This window comes from Eurosta solidaginis, chromosome 1, assembly GCF_040869045.1.
Source record: "Eurosta solidaginis isolate ZX-2024a chromosome 1, ASM4086904v1, whole genome shotgun sequence".
NCBI lineage: Eukaryota > Metazoa > Arthropoda > Insecta > Diptera > Tephritidae > Eurosta > Eurosta solidaginis.
In genome coordinates, this window is record NC_090319.1 from 51,556,525 (window position 1) to 51,576,787 (window position 20,263).

Below are 20,263 nucleotides of genomic sequence, written 5' to 3' on the forward strand. Positions count from 1 at the left end.
TCATTTGATACCCATATCGTACAAACCAATTCTAGAGTCACCCCTGGTCCACCTTAATGGCGATATCTCGAAAAGATGTCCACCTGTAGAAGTAAGCCCCACGCCCGTTTGAAATACTCATTAACACCTTTCATTTGATACCCATATCGTACAAACAAATTCTAGGGTCTCCCCTGCTCCACCTTTATGGCGATATCTGGAAAAGGCGACCACCTTTACAACTACCACCACTCCCTTTTAAAAGCCTCATTAATACCTTTAATTTGATACCGATATCGTACAAACACATTCTAGATTCACCCCTGGTCCACCTCGAAAAGCGTCCACCTAGAAAACTAAGCCCCACGCCCTTTTGAAATACTCATTAACACCTTTCGTTTGATACCCATATTGTACAAACGCATTCTAGAGTCATCCCAGGTCCACCTTTATGGCGATATCTGGAAAAGGCGTCCAACTATGGAAATAAGGATCACTCCCTTTTAAAATACTCATTAACACCTTTCATTTCATACCCATATCGTACAAACAAATTCTAGAGTCAACACTGATCCACCTTTATGGCGATATACCTAAATGGCGTCCATCTATATAACTATGGCCCACTCCCTCTTAAAATACTCTGTAATACCTTTCACTTGGCACACATGTCATACAAACACATTCCGGTCGGTTCATTTTCCTACATGGTTATTTCCCCTTATGTTGCCACCGTAGCTCTCAACTGAGTATGTAATGTTCGGTTACACCCGAACTTAACCTTCCTTACTTGCTAATGATAGAAGTAACTTTGTTAGTCTAAGGTTGTAAGACCTACACATAATATTCGACAATTCACAGCCCCGCGCTTAGACTCTTAATCTCGCCCAATCTAATTGGCACGTTTACGGAGCAAGCTTCAATATATACATACTTTTAAGTTAGTTGATCCGCTTTTTTCTTCCCATCTATTCCCATATACTCTGGGAGCCCATATAGATATAAATTTTTCCCCGTTCCAATTCTTTCCGGGAATTTCTTGAACTCTAACACATTTTTAGATGCTGTTTTATGCGAAATTATTGCCTTACAAGTTTGTATAGGAAGCCGTTTGATGCCGGACAGAAGAAGGCTCAACGGTGTAGCTCTCTTCCTAGGCTAAGTTATGTCAATGTATGAACACGCTCACGGCACAGCACACGGACATCTACTGACATTAGGCATTTTCAGTATTGCTTGTTGGTTTAAAAATGATTCCTTTTATGAAACAAAACATTTTCAGCATGTAGTGTAATGCCGCTTTTAGTAGCAGCGCAAGCTCATCTTCATATTCTAAAGTGAATGCACAGACAAATTACTAGTAATTACTTGTAGGCATTTCAGTCGCCTAATTGTGAGTTCGCAAGGTTCTGAAACTGCTTATAATGACTTATTCTTATATATAAGCAATTGTAATTGAATAAGAAATAGAAAACGCCTCATACAACAAGGTAGGTCTGTATCCCAAACATTTTACGTCATTTGATTTGCACAGACGCCCAACTTTCGATAAGTGGGGAATAAAAAATGCACAATTTCTGCATATAAAACTCTTTTTACTAACAGCATTGTTATGGTAGTAGATCTTCACCATTTCATGTGTCTTCGCACTTTAATTGTAGCGTGTTATAATCACACTGATTTACCATAAGTTTCCTCGTTCGCCTATTTCTCCCAGGGTCTTGATTTTTTTGCAAACTCTCTTTACCATTAGTTCCTTATTTGCTTCTCTCATCTCCCTACATCTCATGTTCGCTGTTCTGCATATTTGTGTAGTCTGTCCTTTGTCATATGCGCTCATGGTGCTGTGTTTATTTGTGAATAATGTCATCTGCGCTCATTGTTGATTTGTACATGTTTTCTCATATGCGTACACTGCTGTTGTAGTTGTGTTGCATTTATCTACTAGCCCCATAGTGATGTATCGGAGTTGCGAATATTCGCCAATTTTTTTGCGAAAATGCAGCGTGTTTCATGTATAAAACTACAATATCAAGTACAACTCATATAGCCTTCAGCTGTGTTCAAATTTTGAGCTCAAAAGAAAATTTCCAAATTAGAACGAATTTTCGAACTGTCAGGATCCATGGACCACCTACCGAAAGTGTTTTCCCCCTGTGTTGCATTTTAATTTGATTTTGAAGTACCTTCTTAATTTCAAGAATCTAAATCCTATCACACCATATGCCCTGGGTTCAACTACCGGGCAAAGCAACATCAAAATTTTAGAAATAAGATTTTTCAATTAGAAGAAAATTTTTCTAAGCGGGGTCGCCCCTCGGCAGTGTCTGGCAAGCGCTCCGATTGTATTTCTGCCATGAAAAGCTCTCAGTGAAAACTCATCTGTCTTGCAGATGCCGTTCGGAGTCGGCATAAAAACATGTAGGTCCCGTCCGGCCAATTTGTAGGGAAAAATCAAGAGGAGCATGACGCAAATTGGAAGAGAAGCTCGGCCTTAGATCTCTTCGGAGGTTATCGCGCCTTACATTTATTTTTATTTTTTTTTTTTTAAATTTACGAGAGGCTTCTCAAATAGCGGTCGCAAAATTCCACCTGTTATAAAAGCACTTTCTAAATTGATTCAGGTCAAGTTAGAGATTAACCTGTTACAGTATCTTGGACGAAATTGTGCCAGGGTGCAACATATCTCCTTTGGTTGTGTGCTTTCTTCTTCTCCAAAAGTGGAATATTGCATATTGATAACAGTGTTCACCGGCTATGTCTTAGCAAAAGCGTTTACAGATTCTGTGTGGGTTTGGCCTAGGGATGTGTTGGCAGGTGCCGAATCTTATCTAAGCGCTTACAGAGATCTTCCCTTAACCCTTCTTTGGAGGCGCGGATAGATCAAGCAGTTTTTTTGCTAGGGAGTCCTGCTTTTTGACAATTAAGAAAAAAATGTCTGTTCAGCATTTTGTTGTGCTCTTCAATGTTGAGTTCTTTTGCTCTTCAATGTTGATTCCTTTGGCCTCTATATGTAGGTGAAATTCAGGGGTAGTGAAGAAACATTTCGTGGCAGGTCTGGGTGTGGCATTTTGACAGGCCTGCATCATTTTACAGTACGTTTTTTAAGATTAGTTGATCAAACTGATGATGCTTAGCATATAAGCGGACGGCCAATTGCTTTGTGCGTAGTTATTTGCGTTTATCCAAGTTTTCCCCAAGGTCTCTCGGAAATGACTTGAGGATTTTGTTTCTGGGACTCTAGGGGTTGATAAGCGCAATACAAAGCTTTATAGCTTCAAAGCTTCCGGAACCGAATTGTCAACCATACACAGGCGAGGGGAATCCTGTTACAAATATGAATATATCATACACATATTCAACAGGCGATCCTCTGGCGACCACAAGTTCCTCATGGGGCCTAGATGGTTTTATGCAGTCATATTAATCGTTCGAGAAATGTTCGGGCTAGTACCTGAATGGTGCTTTGTTACCGGAACCTACCGGATCTATATCCGGCAAAGGACCATCAACATCGTGACTCTCCCCAAAGCCTTCAGGGAGTGCCTTTATCTTTAGTTCAACAACAACAACAGGATTTTGTTGCGTCTTTGTACTTTAGATACCATTTCGGCGGCATGCCCCTTGAAGTTGAAAGTATTATCGAACGTTACCTTTACGATATTTGGGTGGCTGACAGTTGGTACGAACTTATATAGTAGTATGATTATCAATATATTTCCTCTTATATATTTTCATGTATGTAAACGTAAAATTCATAATGAAACGTACGAAAGTAATGCATTAAAATTAATGCTACTGCTGATATTGATGGCGATGAACGATGTTACTGATGATTGTTGCTCATGATGCATTGCAGCTGTTGCAACAATGAAACGTTTTGTTGCCCTTTTTATTATTAGTTATTCACACTGAATATATGTATGAGCATATGTATAAATGTAAATAAGTATATATATATATAGTTGCACACTTCATCTTGCATTTGTGGCAAAATTTAATATTTCAGAAATTGATGTAAAAATTTTCAAGTACATACTTGCTTTCACACATTCACATTTATTACGATGCATATGACGTTTTGTACCCAATAGGAAAATCAAACAAGTAAGAAAGGCTAAGTTCGGGTGTAACCGAATATTACATACTCAGTTGAGAGCTGTGGAGACAAAGTAAGGGAAATCACCATGTTGTAAAAAGAACTTAGGGCAACCCTGGAATGTGTTTGTATGACATGTGTATCAAATGGAAGGTATTAAAGAGTATTTTAAGAGGAAGTGGGCCATAGTTCTATAGATGGACGCTTTTTCGGAATATCGCCATAAAGGTGGACCAGGGGCGACTCTAGAATTTGTTTGTACGATATGGGTATCAAATGAAAGGTGTTAAGGAGTATTTTAAAAAGGAGTGGGCCTTAGTTCTATAGGTGGACGCCTTTTCGAAATATCGCCATAAAGGTGGACCAGGGGTGACTCTAGAATTTGTTTGTACGATATGGGTATCAAATGAAAGGTGTTAATGAGTATTTTAAAAGGGCGTGGGCCTTAGTTTTATAGGTGGACGCCTTTTCGGAATATCGTTATAAAAGTGGACCAGGGTTGACTGTAGAATGCGTTTGTACAATATGGGTATCAAACGAAAGGTGTTAATAAGTGTTTTAAAAGGGAGTGGGCCTTAGTTCTATAGGTGGACGTCTTTTCGGAATATCGTTATAAAAGTGGACCAGGGGTGACTCTAGAATGCCTTTGTACAATATGGGTATCAAATGAAAGGTGGTAATGAGTATTTTAAAAGGGCGTGGACCTTAGTTCTATAGGTGGACGCCTTTTCGAAATATCGCCATAAAGGTGGACCAAGGGCGACTCTAGAGTTTGTTTGTACGATACGGGTATCAAATGAAAGGTGTTAATGAGTATTTTAAAAAGGAGTGGGCCGTAGTTCTATGTGTGGACGCCTTTTCGAAATAGTGCCATAAACGTGGACCAGGGGTGACTCTAGAATTTGTTTGTACGATATGGGTATCAAATGAAAGGTGTTAATGAGTATTTTAAAAAGGAGTGGGCCTTAGTTCTATATGTGGACGCCTTTTCGAGATATCGCCATAAACGTGGACCAGGGGTGACTCTAGAATGCGTTTGTACGATATGGGTATCAAATTAAAGGTATTAATGAGGGTTTTAAAAGGGAGTGGCCCTTAGTTGTATATGAGAAGGCGTTTTCGAGATATCTACCAAAATGTGGACCAGTGTGATCCAGAACATCAACTGTCAGGTACCGCTAATTTATTTATATATGTAATACCACGTACAGTATTCCTTCCAAGATTCCAAGGGCTTTTGATTTCGCCCTGCAAAACTTTTTCATTTTATTCTACTTAATATGGTAGGTGTCACACCCATTTTACCAAGTTTTTTCTATAGTTATATTTTGCGTCAATAGACCAATACAATTACCATGTTTCGTTCCTTTTTTCATATTTGGTATATAATTATGGCATTTTTTTCATTTTTCGTAATTTTCGATATCGAAAAAGTGGGCGTGGTCATAGTCGGATTTCGGCCATTTTTTACACCAATACAAAGTGAGTTCAGATAAGTACGTGAACTGAGTTTAGTAAAGATATATCGATTTTTGCTCAAGTTATCGTGTTAAAGGCCGAGCGGAAGGACAGACGGTCGACTGTGTATAAAAACTGGGCGTGGCTTCAACCGCTTTCGCCCTTTTTCACAGAAAACAGTTATCGTCCTAGGAGCTAAGCCTCTACCAAATTTCATAATGATTGGTTAATTTTTGTTCGACTTATGACATTAAAAGCATCCTAGACAAAATAAATGAAAAATGGCGGAGCCACGCCCATTTTGAAATTTTCTTTTATTTTTGTATTTTGTGGCACCATATCATTACTGGAGTTGAATTTTGGCATACTTTACTTATATGCTGTAAAGATATTAACTTTTCTTTTAAAATTTTAATTTAAAAAATTTTTTTTTTAAAAAGTGGGCGTGGTCGTTCTCCGAATTTGCTAATTTTTATTAAGCAGACATAAAGTAATAAGAGTAACGTTCCTGCCAAACTTCATCATGATATCTTCAACGACTGCCAAATTACAGCTTGCAAAACTTCTAAATTACCTTCTTTTAAAAGTGGGCGGTGCCACGTCCATTGTCCAAAAGTTTACTAATTTTCTATTCTGCGTCATAAGCTCAACTCACATACCAAGTTTCATCGCTTAATGCGTATTTGGTAATGAATTATCGCACTTTTTCGATTTTTCGAAATTTTCGATATCGAAAAAGTGGGCGTGGTTATTGTCCGATATCGTTCATTTTAAATAGCGATCTGAGACGAGTGCCCAGGAACCTACATACCAAATTTCATCAAGATACCTCAAAATTTACTCAAGTTATCGTGTTAACGGACAGAGGTACGGACGGACGGACGGACATGGCTCAATCGAATTTTTTTCGATACTGATGATTTTGATATATGGAAGTCTATATCTATCTCGATTCCTTTATACCTGTACAACCAACCGTTATGCAATCAAAGTTAATATACTCTGTGAGCTCTGCTCAACTGAGTATAAAAAAACAAATAATTAACAAAACAACCCTGATTAATAAATGCAATTAGAAAGCAGGCAAGGGTCGTTAGTAATGCGTAGAGCGCAGAAGTCGATAGCTTCTACATTTGCCAGGTTTAGTTGTCGGTATATATAATCTGACAAAATACGGTGAGGGGTGGTAAATAATTTTGTATGTGCACTCACTATGAGCTCACAAAATTTACTATTTTTAAACGGCGACAATACGAACGACTTCACGTCACAAAGATGTAACGCATAGCTGCGCCAGGCAAGTGCGCTGTCGAAGACAATTTACCGCTGATCAGCGTTGACAGATTGACGACGCCGTCGTCATTTTGACGATTTTCAAGTAGAATGACGCTTGGACGATGTTTTAATAAAAAATGACGATTTAAGACCGCCTCTAACATTTAAAAGGAAAAAAACATTAAAAAGGAAAATTTAAACAAGATTGTGTTATTTTTATAGTGAACTGTATGATCAAAATAAAAAGCGTTTTGATTTTAACAATATTGTACTACAAACTTAAGTTTCATGGATCCCAAAGAAGATATTCTTTTCATCTGGTCTTGCAACATTCTTCGCACACCATAGATAAGAAAATTGTGCAGGATATTGAGAGCGAGTATAGGTAATTGAAGTTTTTAGAATTTAAGACAAGTTTTGAAGACATTTCTAAAGTTCCCCCAAAAGTTTTTTGGAAAACTATTTCTACTACCAAAAGAGCTGACTCTATATACGCTGCATTCGTTGCAGATGTAATGTGCTTGTCGTACTCATCAGCGAATGTAGAACGAATTTTTCTAAAATAAATTTATACAAAACAAAAATCAGAAACCGTCTGGAATCTGATACATTAAAAGTAATATTACTGGCTCAAGCTTACAATTTTTGATGTTATACCTCGGCCTACTGACTTGTAAGATCGCTTGTTCGAATCGAGCTCAAGGCCTAAAAATAATTATTTTATCTTATTATTGTTACGATCATGGACGCAAAATAATATTTTTTTTTTCGGAGTCGTAAAAGTCCTGGTCAAGAAATTGTCCTAGGTGAATATGTTTGAGTTCCCAGGTATCCCTATAGCAATGTCGAATCATGCATCCTTTTTATTTTTCGAACGTTTTCCATAAAAGTCCACATATAAAAGTAAAATCTGAATTTTACTTTTTGAGTCCGATAAAACTAGTTAAACTCGGACTTTTAAAAATAAAAGTCTGGAAATAAAAGTTAAATCCGGCCTTTTATTTTTTAAGGCCAAAATAAAAATCCCACTTGATAGCAAAGAAACGGCTTATCCGGATTAAAAAAAAAATTTATTTCGGATAAGCCGTTTCTTTGTTATCAAGTGGGACTTTTATTTTGGCCTTAAAAAATTAAAGCCCGGAATTAACTTTTATTTATTTTTTTTTTTTTTTTAAATTCCGAGTTTAACTAGTTCTATCGGACTCAAAATATAAAAATCCGAAAATCATTTTTATCTTGATACAAATATATGTAAAGTCCAAAATTAATAGTTTTGCAAGGAATTATATTATAAAGGGAATAACAGTTTCGGTCCCTGGTTATGATAATCTTTTTCTTAAATAAAAAAATTGTTTTCTTTCTTCTATTCTAATTTAAAAAATATTTTCATCTAAGAAAAAATTTATCATAAGAATTATAAGACAAAATAATTATTGTTAAGCCTGGAGCTCAAATTTATTTAAAATTAAATAACTTTTCCTGTTATAATATTGAACCGAAAAAAAAAATATGCTAAAAACTAACGCGAAAAAATTTTAACTAAGGAACGAAATAGGCTGAAAACAAGTACCTTTTATATGTAATACAAAATTTATCTTTTAAGACGTTTTTTGTCATTTCCCAGCCAGCATTTTTTGAAAATTTTGATCAAAAAATATTTAAATATCACACCCAAAGATGACTAAAAACGTTCAAATTTAAAAGCATTTTCTGCTCGAAAATTAATATAACATCGGGAGAAAAATGTACCATAAATTTGATTATTCTTGAATAATCATTTATGATTCCTAATTCGAAACGCTTTCTATTCATATTTGATATCATTGTAAAATTGAGCTCAAATAGTTTTAAAGTAATATTTGACTGCTTTTCACAGTCATTCCGATCATATTCGTGAACATACTTCAATCGTTTTGGTTGAGATTTTTGAATTATACTTGAATGCGATTACGATGCATTTATGCTTTATATCTCATTCAAAATAGGATACTACATAATAATCTTATTTCATCAGGGGAAGAAAGCTTGCGGTAGTGAGCTATTCGAACCACAGGTAACTCGCAAACAAACTTGACCCATATACCTACACCTGCGACTACAACATCCAACATCAGCATTATCGTCTACATCTTAAAATACGAATACGATACGGGATGTTGAAGCCGCATCCAGGTATTTCAAGATATTTTCACTTACCTGGGGTGTTTCAAATAGCTTTCAACACCTTTGTATTGCCCAATCATTATGTATTTTATGGGAAGCCGAAGGTGGAGATATGGGTGGGGAAATCTTCGGTCACGAGCAGCATTACATTATTTTTTGATTTGAAGAATATATTTTGTATAAATAATAAAATTTTTTATATGTTTTATTAGCTTCATTATGGAAAAAATATGTGTATGTAAAAAAAATAAGATTTTTAATGAAAAGTAAAATTTTAACAAGTATAAAATTCATTATTCAGTCAACAAATATATTATAAAAGATTAGGAAAGCTGAATCAAAAATTATTATAAATTTTTGATCACCTAAAGTAAACACATTTGATTCAAATATGATTCCAAAATATGATTGAAAATCTATATTCAGTTTTTGTTCATCGAAGGTAAGAATATTTGATTATTCTTTTTGTTGATTTTTATGAAATATTAAAATTTAATCATCAAGGGACTTCAAAAATTATTCAAAAAAATGATCGAAAAATTATTTTCAGTTTTTGATCATCAAAGATATTTATATTTGATTATTTCTTCTGTTCAGTTGTATAATAACTCATGATTTAGTCAGAAATAGTAATCAAATTGTATTGATATGTATGGAAATTCAAAATTTAATCACCTAAATTCTGAGTGGGTTATAAAATAAAACGGAGTAATTTAAAAAAGGCTTTTATATGTTATATGTGGCAACAAGAAATAACAACCAAAGACAATTTTCAGGAAACCGCTTCTAATGATAATATTATTGAATGAAACCGGCGATCTTATCGTACGGCACCTGGTAATAACCCAATTTCTTCCTAACTCGACTTTGGTTGTTGGCATAGATATGATGATTTTTTGGGCGGCGTTTGACGACTTGGAAAAAAAAAATATGGCAACGCTGCCGCTGATATACATATACTCCACTTCACTCTCGAACATGCTTACTGCGAGTATTTCAAAGCTACCTAGAGATATAAACAAGCAGTGATATGTGTGTGTTTGAAAGAGTTTGCCATCTTCAGTGTAATTTTTCATTTTTTTGAGAGCATATATCTCATTCCCTTCATATCACCGCTTCAGCCATTACTGATAATATATATACATAATAACGAGTATCATGGCGTATTGGAAAAGAAAGACGCTAACTTCAGAAACTAGTTTCGTATGAATTAGAGATCGCAAGCTCATCGCACACTTATTTTTATTTTCTTCTGTTTAGGTTAAGTTCAACTGCTGGCCAAAAAAGACCTCACATAGACTTAATGTATCCATAGTGTTATCAGTATTTGTTTGACGACTAAACGAAAAGAACTCCAACAAGGCACCACGACTTATGTGATTGAATAACTCTGTTTTCTTAACAAATGCTAGAAGGACCTAGCTTAGTTGTTGGCTCGATGTCTGACAACCCTGTCACCATTAGTAGCTTTTCGTGGAGAAGCCGCTGAGCAAGTATATTAGTAACATCGAAAGAGGCTATTCTTTTGTATGTTTTTCGTAACTTTTAAGGCCATTTTCTCAAGTTAACGTTAAGATTTATCTGCCCAAAGAAAACATTTCTTATGCGAGCAAAAGTTGTGTTTAGGTAGAAAATTTTAAAATTTCACATGAGGAACCGGCCCTTGAGCAATAAAATAGTAATACTCTAGCATACTTACAAATAATTGTATGAGTGTTAAGAAAGATGCGTGCATACATCTTCCCATGTACTCGTTAATCAACGACTAAGCCACTAGCACTATGATGTTGTTACTCTTACCAGCACAGCTACAGTTTTAATTATGATGATTACTGTTATGGACACAACAACGCGCGGTGTGTGTGTTAGTGATGTTGGGACGTAAAGAGGAAATAGAGACGCATAGTTATATAAAAGCAATTTCAGAACGAATCATGAGAAGACAAATGAAAAATACTTATAATTATTTCTCTTTGGTATTATCTTTACCAATTTTATATGACAATAAAAGAGGGAAGCATATTTCAAAGATCTTCATAAGTTAACTGTATTACGCGTGATAGCCTTGGTGTTGTGGTAGCATGGTCCGCCTACCACAATGAAGGTTCTGGGTTTAAGTGCCAGGTAAACCAAAATAAACAACTTATGATCTTTACCTTCATGTCCCCGATGGCCGGAGGCCCATCATAACAAAACTTTCTCTTTGGCTCCCAGATCATTTAAAACTCCAAAGTTTTTATAAACTAGCCTTGAACTATTCGTGTAGGACGCAAAGGCACGCAAGGCTGCTTGGCTATTTGACATAATGGGGACACACCGCAGCTGTTTGGCAAACACTCCATGTGTGCTTTTGAGAGAAAATTTCATTTGCCTTGCAGCTGCCTTTAAAAGTCAGTATAAAACAAGTAGGACCTGTCAATGTTGGTTTTATTTCTCTTTTAGTTTTCGTTTCTCGCAGGGATATCAACAAAATATGTTTGTGTGTGTGTATACATTACTATGGTGGGACTTATTTTGAAATGTTTGATGTTGCTTGGGAGCAAAGTAGCAAAGAAGTAAAGCAGCAATTATTTATTCAAAAAATATTAAATTTTCAGCAAGGGATTACTATTCTGTAACAATTACTTTCCTGGAACAGGTTGACTTTTCTATAGCATGTCAATTTGCTATAATATGTTATTTTTCAGAAACGGGAATTTTTCTTCTGTCGAGAAAAGGTTTACAACAGGAGGCTTTTTTGAAGAGGTTATTTTATTTTATATTGAAACAATTTGATTTCCTAGAATACTTAGGTTACTTTTCTGCAACACGTAACTTCTTGGAACATGTTACTTCTCGGCAATAGGTTACTTTTCTGAACGTAATTACTTTTCTGGAATAGGTAATCTTCGGGAACAGGTCTCGAATAGGTAACTTTTCTCAAAGAGGTTATTATCGGAACCCCGTTGTTTTTCTTAAACAAGTGACTTTTCTGACACAAGTGTCTTTCTGATACAGGACATATTTCTGGTACAAGTTACTTTTCTGAAACATGTTACTTTTCTTGAACAGGTTAGTTTTCTGGAACCTGCTACCTTTCTGGAACAGGCTACTTTTCTGGAACAGGCTACTATTCTGGAACAGGTTACTTCTCTGGAACGGGTTATATTTCTGGAACAGTTTACTTTTCTTGAACAGGTTACTTTTCTGGAACAAGTTACCACTTTTCTAGAATAGTTTACTTTCTGCAACAACTTACATGTTAGCTACGAGGTGTTGGAGTTTATTTATTTGATAGTTCAGTGATTCGGGCTGATAATATTAATCGAGAATTTTTAAACTTTGTAAAAATAATTGATACCATATCGATACCTAAAAACCGATATCATTTCTCAAAAGCTAAGTAGATACTAAAACTAAAAAGCCAGTCACTCTTAAAAAAAACATTTTTCACCATGCTGATAAGGATCACCCATGTTATACTTTTACAATATAATACTTTCTTGAAAGAACAGGTTTCTGGGACAGGTTATTTTCGTGAACAGGTCTGGAAAGGTTACTTTTTTCGAAGAGTTTTTCTGCTGGGCCTCACTGTTTTTCTAGAATATGTGATTTTTTTGACATAAGCGGATTTCTGGTACAGATCAATTTCTGGTAAAAAGTTACTTATATGAAATATGCTACTTTTCTGAAACAGGTTACTTTTCTGGAACAGATAACTTTTTTGACCAGGTTACTTCTCTGGAACAGGATTTTTTTAGGCAACAATGATCCGTTTGAACTGGTTACTCTTCTGAAACAGGTTACTTTTCTAAAGCAGGTTATTTTTCTAGAACGATTACATTCCTGGAACGGGTTACTTTTCTAGAACAGGTTACTTTTCTGAAACAAGTTACTTTTCTGGAACAGGTTACTTTTCTGGAACAGATAACTTTTCTTGAACGAATGACATTTATGGAACAGGTTACTTTTCTGTACCATGTTGCTTTTCTAGAATAGCTAACTTTCTGTAATAGATTACATGTTAGTAACGAAGTCTTGGAGTTCATTTAATTGATAGGTCAGTTGTTCGAACTAATAATACTAATCGAGAATTCTTAAAATTCGTAAAAATAATTAATAACATATCAAAGCATTACAACCGATATCACTTCTCCAAGGTTAAGTACATAAAAAAAATAAACAGTCATTCTTTCTTAAAAAAAAATGTTTTCACCACGCTTATAATGATCACCCTAGTATGTATGCACATAAACAATGCAGCATATATTTTAATAATTCATTGAGTGAAAGGCGACAAGATTCTTGTGGCAAATGCTTTGGTGGATCTGAAGATCCTTTTATGTATCGCATAAGTATAAGGTTGAATGGGAATTAAGTTTGGTTGTAGTTTCCTTTTCTTCGCCAGTTACATGGCTGAATAGATGATGAAGGACAAGAAAGAAAATATTTAAATTTTAATACACTGTTTACCAAAAGTTAAAGTTATAATATCACTTAATTGTAATATTTTCTTAAGGCAATTTATAAGTTAAATTATTCTGTAACGAAGCTTTTCCTTGCCCCGGTGCTTCTTCAATAAGTGCTGAGGTATAGTCGCCGTGCCCAAGGTACGCATACAATAAATTTGTATTTCGGGGCACCTTGCAATCGTTTCCATATAAAATTCACTTTGTTGCTTTAACTCCTTAAACTATAATACAAAATGTAATAAAAAAAGATGTGTATGTATTCTTCACTTCGTTTGATACTTGCTATATGATTAGTGGTGAGCTAACGGTCCCTCGTGTCCCGTTAGGAGCGTTCCGTTAGGACGCCTTACTGATCGCTGTCTGGGTATGTGTAAATGTATATCAGTGACGCCTTGCGTCGGCGTGTTTCTCCTACGGTTAGCGACTGCGCTGTCTCTGCTGTGGCTTATGTCGGTGCGTCTGCGTGAGTGTAGCTCTGGTATGGTTGACGTCGTATGTTTGTGCCGCTCTGCTGCGGCCAACGTCGTATGCTTGCGTGATTCTGCTGCGGCCAACGTCGAATGCTTGCGTGATTCTGCTGTGGCCAACGTCGTATGTTTGCGTAGCTCTGCCGCGGCCAACGTCGTGTGTTACCGTGACTCTGCTGTGGCCATCGTCGTGTGCTTGCGTGGCTCTGCTATTTCTGCCGAGGCTTATGGCGGTGGTGCGCGGGCTCGTGGCACTGTGCGCATTCGCTTAACACGGAGCGAGCGTGGTTTAAGGCGTTGTAGAGCGGTCAAAACCAGCTAACCCACAATCGTCAGCCCACGGCTTTCTCCTATGAAGGGAACTGTCTTGCGATGGTCAAAACCGATACGCCTTTCAGTTGCCCTTCAATTGTTGATCGGGTGACAATCACAACTTCGGGTTTCGTTAGGTGAGATCCGTTAGCCTCGGTACAATCACGTTGTGGCGTTTCACTTCGATTCACCTTTACTGCGGATGCCGACTTAATTCTGCCACGGTTGACGTTTGGTGGAGCGCGAGATCACGTTACTATGGAGGACGATTGCTTACGAGATAGCAAGAGTGGGCTAAAGCGTTGTAGAGCGGTCAAAACCAACTTACCCACAATTCTTAGTCCACGCCTTTCTCCTATGAATCGCACTGACTTGCAATGGTCAAAACCGATATGCCTTCCAGAACACTCCAATAGCAGCTCCGGTCGCAACCACAACCGCGCGCTGACTCACTGCTGTCTTCTTGTGTAACCTTTTTCATAGCCAATGCTCTTGATGTCGCTAGCTTAGTTCGTTGCGATGCCATGGTTACGGTGTTGCTATGGAGTGTTGCGGCAACTTGTTCCGCTAGTGATGTTTCAGAAACTTGTTCGTGTTTCGTGTTGTGTTGGCTATGTTGCTGATCGTGTTCTTATGTAGAGTTTTATTTGTGTTGCGTTGTCTGTGTTACTGATCCTGTGTTGTGGGATGGTGGTTTTGTGTAGGACAAATTAATGGTTTATACTTGGTCCTCACAATTCTTAAGTTTATTAAAATTCGCGCCATACATTGGAAAATCTTAAAGTTTAACCCGAGTTCTTTAAAATGTATATTTTAAATGTATATTTTTTGGGAGAGCGATGCTCAGAGTTCTCTGTTCAGTCGATTTTCACTCAGCATAATACGACCGATGGCGAATATCAGAGTCTTTCGGCATATTCTGACTCCTACTTATTATAATTATTACAAAGTCTCTACGCAATGCGATCTTTACTAACTAAGACTTATTGTGCTTGATTTATCAGTAGGCTGAATATGGATGCTTTTTAAGTACCACTTCAGGCTTGGAAGGATCACTTCGGGCTTGGGAGAGTCTTGATAGAGCAATGCATTCGCTGATAATGTGAACGGTTATTTCATTCTCCAGCTCAGTAAAGCGACAGATTTGATGTAACTCCTTAGATTATATCGTAGACTACAGTGTCTCATATAATACCTAGTGAAAGTTTGTATGTATCTTCTCTACATGGATTAATGGGTTTGGCTAATACTCTCGTTGCTGGGAGTATAAAGAATTTGGTATTGCCTGAACTACTTTGTTTCCCAGCTACTTATGCTTTTTATAGTGTGTGACTTTTGTGTGGCTACAAAAGGCCTCAGAACCATAGAATGCTCCTAAAGTACACTGTTTGTCGAGGAAGTATGCCTGTTTTTCATCTTAATGTTCCTGATGCCTGGAAATACATCCCAAAGAATCTTTTTTCTTCGCTCCTAGATCATTTAGGACTCTGACGTATTTATCAACTAGGCTAGAAGTAATTATGTAGGACTAAAGGCACACAAAGCCGCCCGGCTTTAAGACTTAATTAGGATACTACCCCAGCAGTTTAGGGAGCACAGAATACACTCGGGGCAGGTAAGCCTGTCGTAAGAGGCGTCTAAAATACCAAATTGAAATATATCTCTTCTCCACACAATTGTCAACCTCACCTACCCGGTGGTAAATCCTGTTTCTTCAAGGCCTGCAGGGAGTGTCCTTATCGCTACAACAACAACGTGCATTCGGCTCTCCGTAGAGCCTACTGCTACTGATTTCTTGAAGTTAGTCATAGATACCAGCACCCGTTTGTTGTCATCATATTTGGATCCATCCGTCAATCAGACCTCCAATTTGGGATCTAATATGGACTCCAAAAGAGTTTCGTCACTAATCGGCACCTCAAAGTTCTTTGAGATTCTGAGGAGATGACTTAATGCCTAACGTAGTTGCAATACGGGATTTCCTATGAATTTTCTGTCATACTTACTTTCTTAACTCAGATATTTTGAAGTCTTAGTACAGAACATTTTTCCTCTTTATCTACTAGAATAGGGAGGGAGGTATTCCATTCTTAGCGCTCTAGTTATGCTAGTACAAAGTAATCGATGCAGTTTGCATAATTTTGTTTTTTTGTTTGTTGAGTGATCTTCAGCCACCAAACTAAGGAAGCATAGGATCATTAGCTTCACAACAGTATTAAATGTCCAGTATACGAGTTTGAGAATTAGCCTCCATGTTTTGCAATATAGTCGAATTCAGGCGGAGAAAGTTCTTGTCGCTTTGTTAAAGCATGATCAAGTTTTGACCTCTATACTCTTAAACTAATATATATGTCGTAAGTGCAGTCCAGGATGGTGTTTGCGATATTTGTTTGTAGGCCATTTTATACGATTTCAGCTCATGTCATTGAATTCGAAGTTTGTGGGTTATGTGTCTGGTTTTTGATGAAACTACTGGATGAAAGTTCATTCATTCTCTCCCTCGCACTTGCCGCCTTTTTACACCCGTTGGGTGGTTATATAATATTTGCCTTCACTCTTACTAGTTATATACATATATTCCACCATTGATTTGTTTGCGTCTATTGTACCCATAATTAGGTCGGTCGGTCGGTCTGTTATTGTTATGACTATGTGTTTAAGTCTATCACATTTATTGATTTGTGATGCCTATTGCGTGGAAATCAAACAATGTAACTAATTTAGCAGAGAAAAACATTTGCAATTGTGATGATGGAATTGTTTGATTGGTCCAAATCAATAGACCGAGTAGCCTTAAGCCAATGATTAGAACCGGAATTTATCGATTCTAAAACCGCATAACAGCATCCGAAATAGAAACTGGAACCGAGACCAGGACCAAAACCGAAAGTAAAAACTGAAGCGTAATCAGAAACGAAACTGGGACCGAAACCAGGATTGAAACAAGAAACTAAAGCGCAACCGAAACCGGAATGAAACTAGAAGCGATACCGGAAACAACCCCAAATTGAAATCAGAACCGAAGCCGGAACCGATACAATTACCAAAACAAGAAACTAAAGCGGAAGTGGGACCAAAAACGGATTCAAATTCGTACTGAAAATCCATAAGCAATCGAAACAAAATCAATTCACTGATGTGGTATGCGCAAAACTGAAACCAGACCGAACCGGACAGAGAAAAAAACAAAAGTAGAACACAAGCTTTGATTGGTATTGAATCAGACCAAAACCTAAACCAGAAGCGAAAACGGAAGCCAAACTGGGAGAGAAAAAAAATTTATTTTTTTCCGGGACCGAAAAAAAATTTGATTAAGTGCCATAATTCAATCCGGACTGTAACCGAAACAACACCAGAACTGACTGGTATCGAAACGGAAAGTGAAATCAAAGCTATGAACGGAATCGAAATAAGACAAAAACCAATACAGAGTGAAACCGACACCGCAAATAAAACAAAAAACGGAACCGAAACAGGCCAAAACCGGTCCTGAAAATGAAATCGAAACCAAATACGAAACCAGAACAGATACCGAAACGAAACTTAACTCGAAAGAAGAGCTAAATCAAAAACTTAACTGGTCTAACCGGAAACACTTAGTTACAGTCCCCAAAAAAGGTAATAAAGTGGAGTTCAAAGTCGCAACGGTAGCCAGAACTAAAACCGAACTTCAAACCATCATCGGAGCTCAAACCGAAACTAATACTCCAAATGGCTACAAAATCAAAAGTATATAGACATGAAATCAAAATTGAATTTTAACCACAACAGAGAAAACTTTACAGAAAGAAATAATTTCGGGCTTTTTGGAAGAGTTTCATCTTATGTTCTTATCAGTTACAACCGATACCAACAAGTTATTGTTTTACTATCCGCTTATTATCGACAGCAAATTATTATTGTGAAGTTATTTGTTTGTTATCATTTTCTATTTGTTTTGTAATAGGCTTGTTATCGACGGGTTACAGACGTGTCATCCATTCTATATTGAAGTTTTACTTATTCAATATTTTGGGAAAAATTCACTCAAGGACGAACGTGGCAACATGTGTTTTGATAACACCTAGTTAATATCTTCAAAACCTTTTCTCCCGTAAGCTGGATTTTACACTTCACTCCTGTGATGTGTTGTCAAATACTTTCACACTCTCAACCACGTCATCGATATTCGTTTCATAACAAACGCATGCGAAATCGATAATTTTTTGATATCAAGCCTATAACTTTTTGATAAAAATCATCAACATTTCGATAACATATCGATAACACGCCCAAAGAATATTGCAATAGCAAATAGCTTACACTTAGATAGCAAATCGGTAAACTTTTGATAACTTTTGGATAAATTTTCTATAAGGAATCGATGAATATTCGATGAAAAACACATAACTTTTAGATAACAAACAAATATTCGAAATCTAGTCAATATATTTTCTATAGCAAAACAACCAATTTTTGATAAAAAGTCGACAACTTTACGGTTAAAATCTTTAACTTTTCATTAAGGAATCGATAACACGCTGATTACAAACCAATATCAACAGATAAATAATCGAAAACTTTTCGATAGCAAATCGAGACATCTATGATATTATATGAATAACTTTTCATAGATAGTCGATGAATTAAAAAAAATTCGAAAACTTTTCGATAACTTATCGGTAATTTTTTGATTAAAAATTGATACCATACCGCCAGTTAGAGCACGGTTAATTTGAAGCTGAAACAAAGAAGGAAATAATATTTGATAATGCATCAATTTTGTCAGCGTTAATTTGAAATATATCATAGAAAAATATTTATATTGACAAAATTTTTCCTGTCAGTTCTATTGACAGGCTTTTACAATAATTTTGTTTGGAAATTTGATAATCAAAATTTATGGATTGAGATGATCAGTGATCCTCGGCTAGTGAAATAATTATTGGCGCCACTTCACACGTATTATAATTCTTTCATATTTCTTTCTTTATTCATTCTATAATTTACCAAAATCTTTCAGACTAGAATTAACAAAAATTTCTTATAGATAAGTAAAAATTTGACATTAACACCGAACAAATATTCGGCGGCCTTATTTTCAACATGAACATGCCAAATGTCGACCCTATTGGACATCCGCATCAATGGCATTATGCTACCAACTGTCCTACATCCAAAAATATTGGCTGTGACGTCAGGATTTACAATTTGGGGAGAATAAAGCCGCAAATGTACCTTAAGTCCAAATTCGTAACAAAATCCGTAAGTTTCTTGCCGGCAGCACTTCGGTAAAAGATAAAGAAAAGTACTTTACTACTTATAAAGCTATTAGCCAGCCGCTTGCCCCGATATGGTCGCCGCGCCTTAAAGAAACAGAATGTAGGAAACTGCAGGGCTTTCAAACCACCGCGCCCAAAACTGCCACATCATGCTTTCTTATCGCTTCATAACATCATCTACAAAGTATGCCTAAAATACTTCTCATAAAGGAGAGAAATGAAATTCTGAACAAACAGTTTATGCTGAATAACCAGAAAACTGTACATCCACACAGACATCAGAAAGAAAAGCCCCACCTCCAAGAGACTTGAGAAGTCATCTTCGTAAAATTGTAAAGAAATTTGGTTCTTAAGAATTCAGTCGTATGAAAAAAGGAGCAAGAGGAGGCGCTCAGAAACATCAATAAAGGTGCGGCGAACTACTATGCCAGGGATTATGCGTAAACTCCGTTCTTAAAGACAAATATCCAAAACTCACAGTTGAGGAAAGCAGCCTCCCCTAGGAGACGCGCGTCACTATAGCCCAACATCGGTCTGCGTACTGTAATAGCTTAAACTCCTAGTTTTCCAGAATCAATCCCGATATACACAATATTGTAACGAATTTCCTGCAAATACTCTTATTTGCAACCCTCTGCTAAGTTCGAATGACTAAACTGTTGAATAAATAACTCCAATATGTAATAATGCAAAATGGCCTTTATTAAAGTACTTCACAATAACACTCAAACTGTGCTTAATAACCAAACTGATTGATAGCTCAAATGAAATTGAATTTCAAAATAATACTGCTCTTGC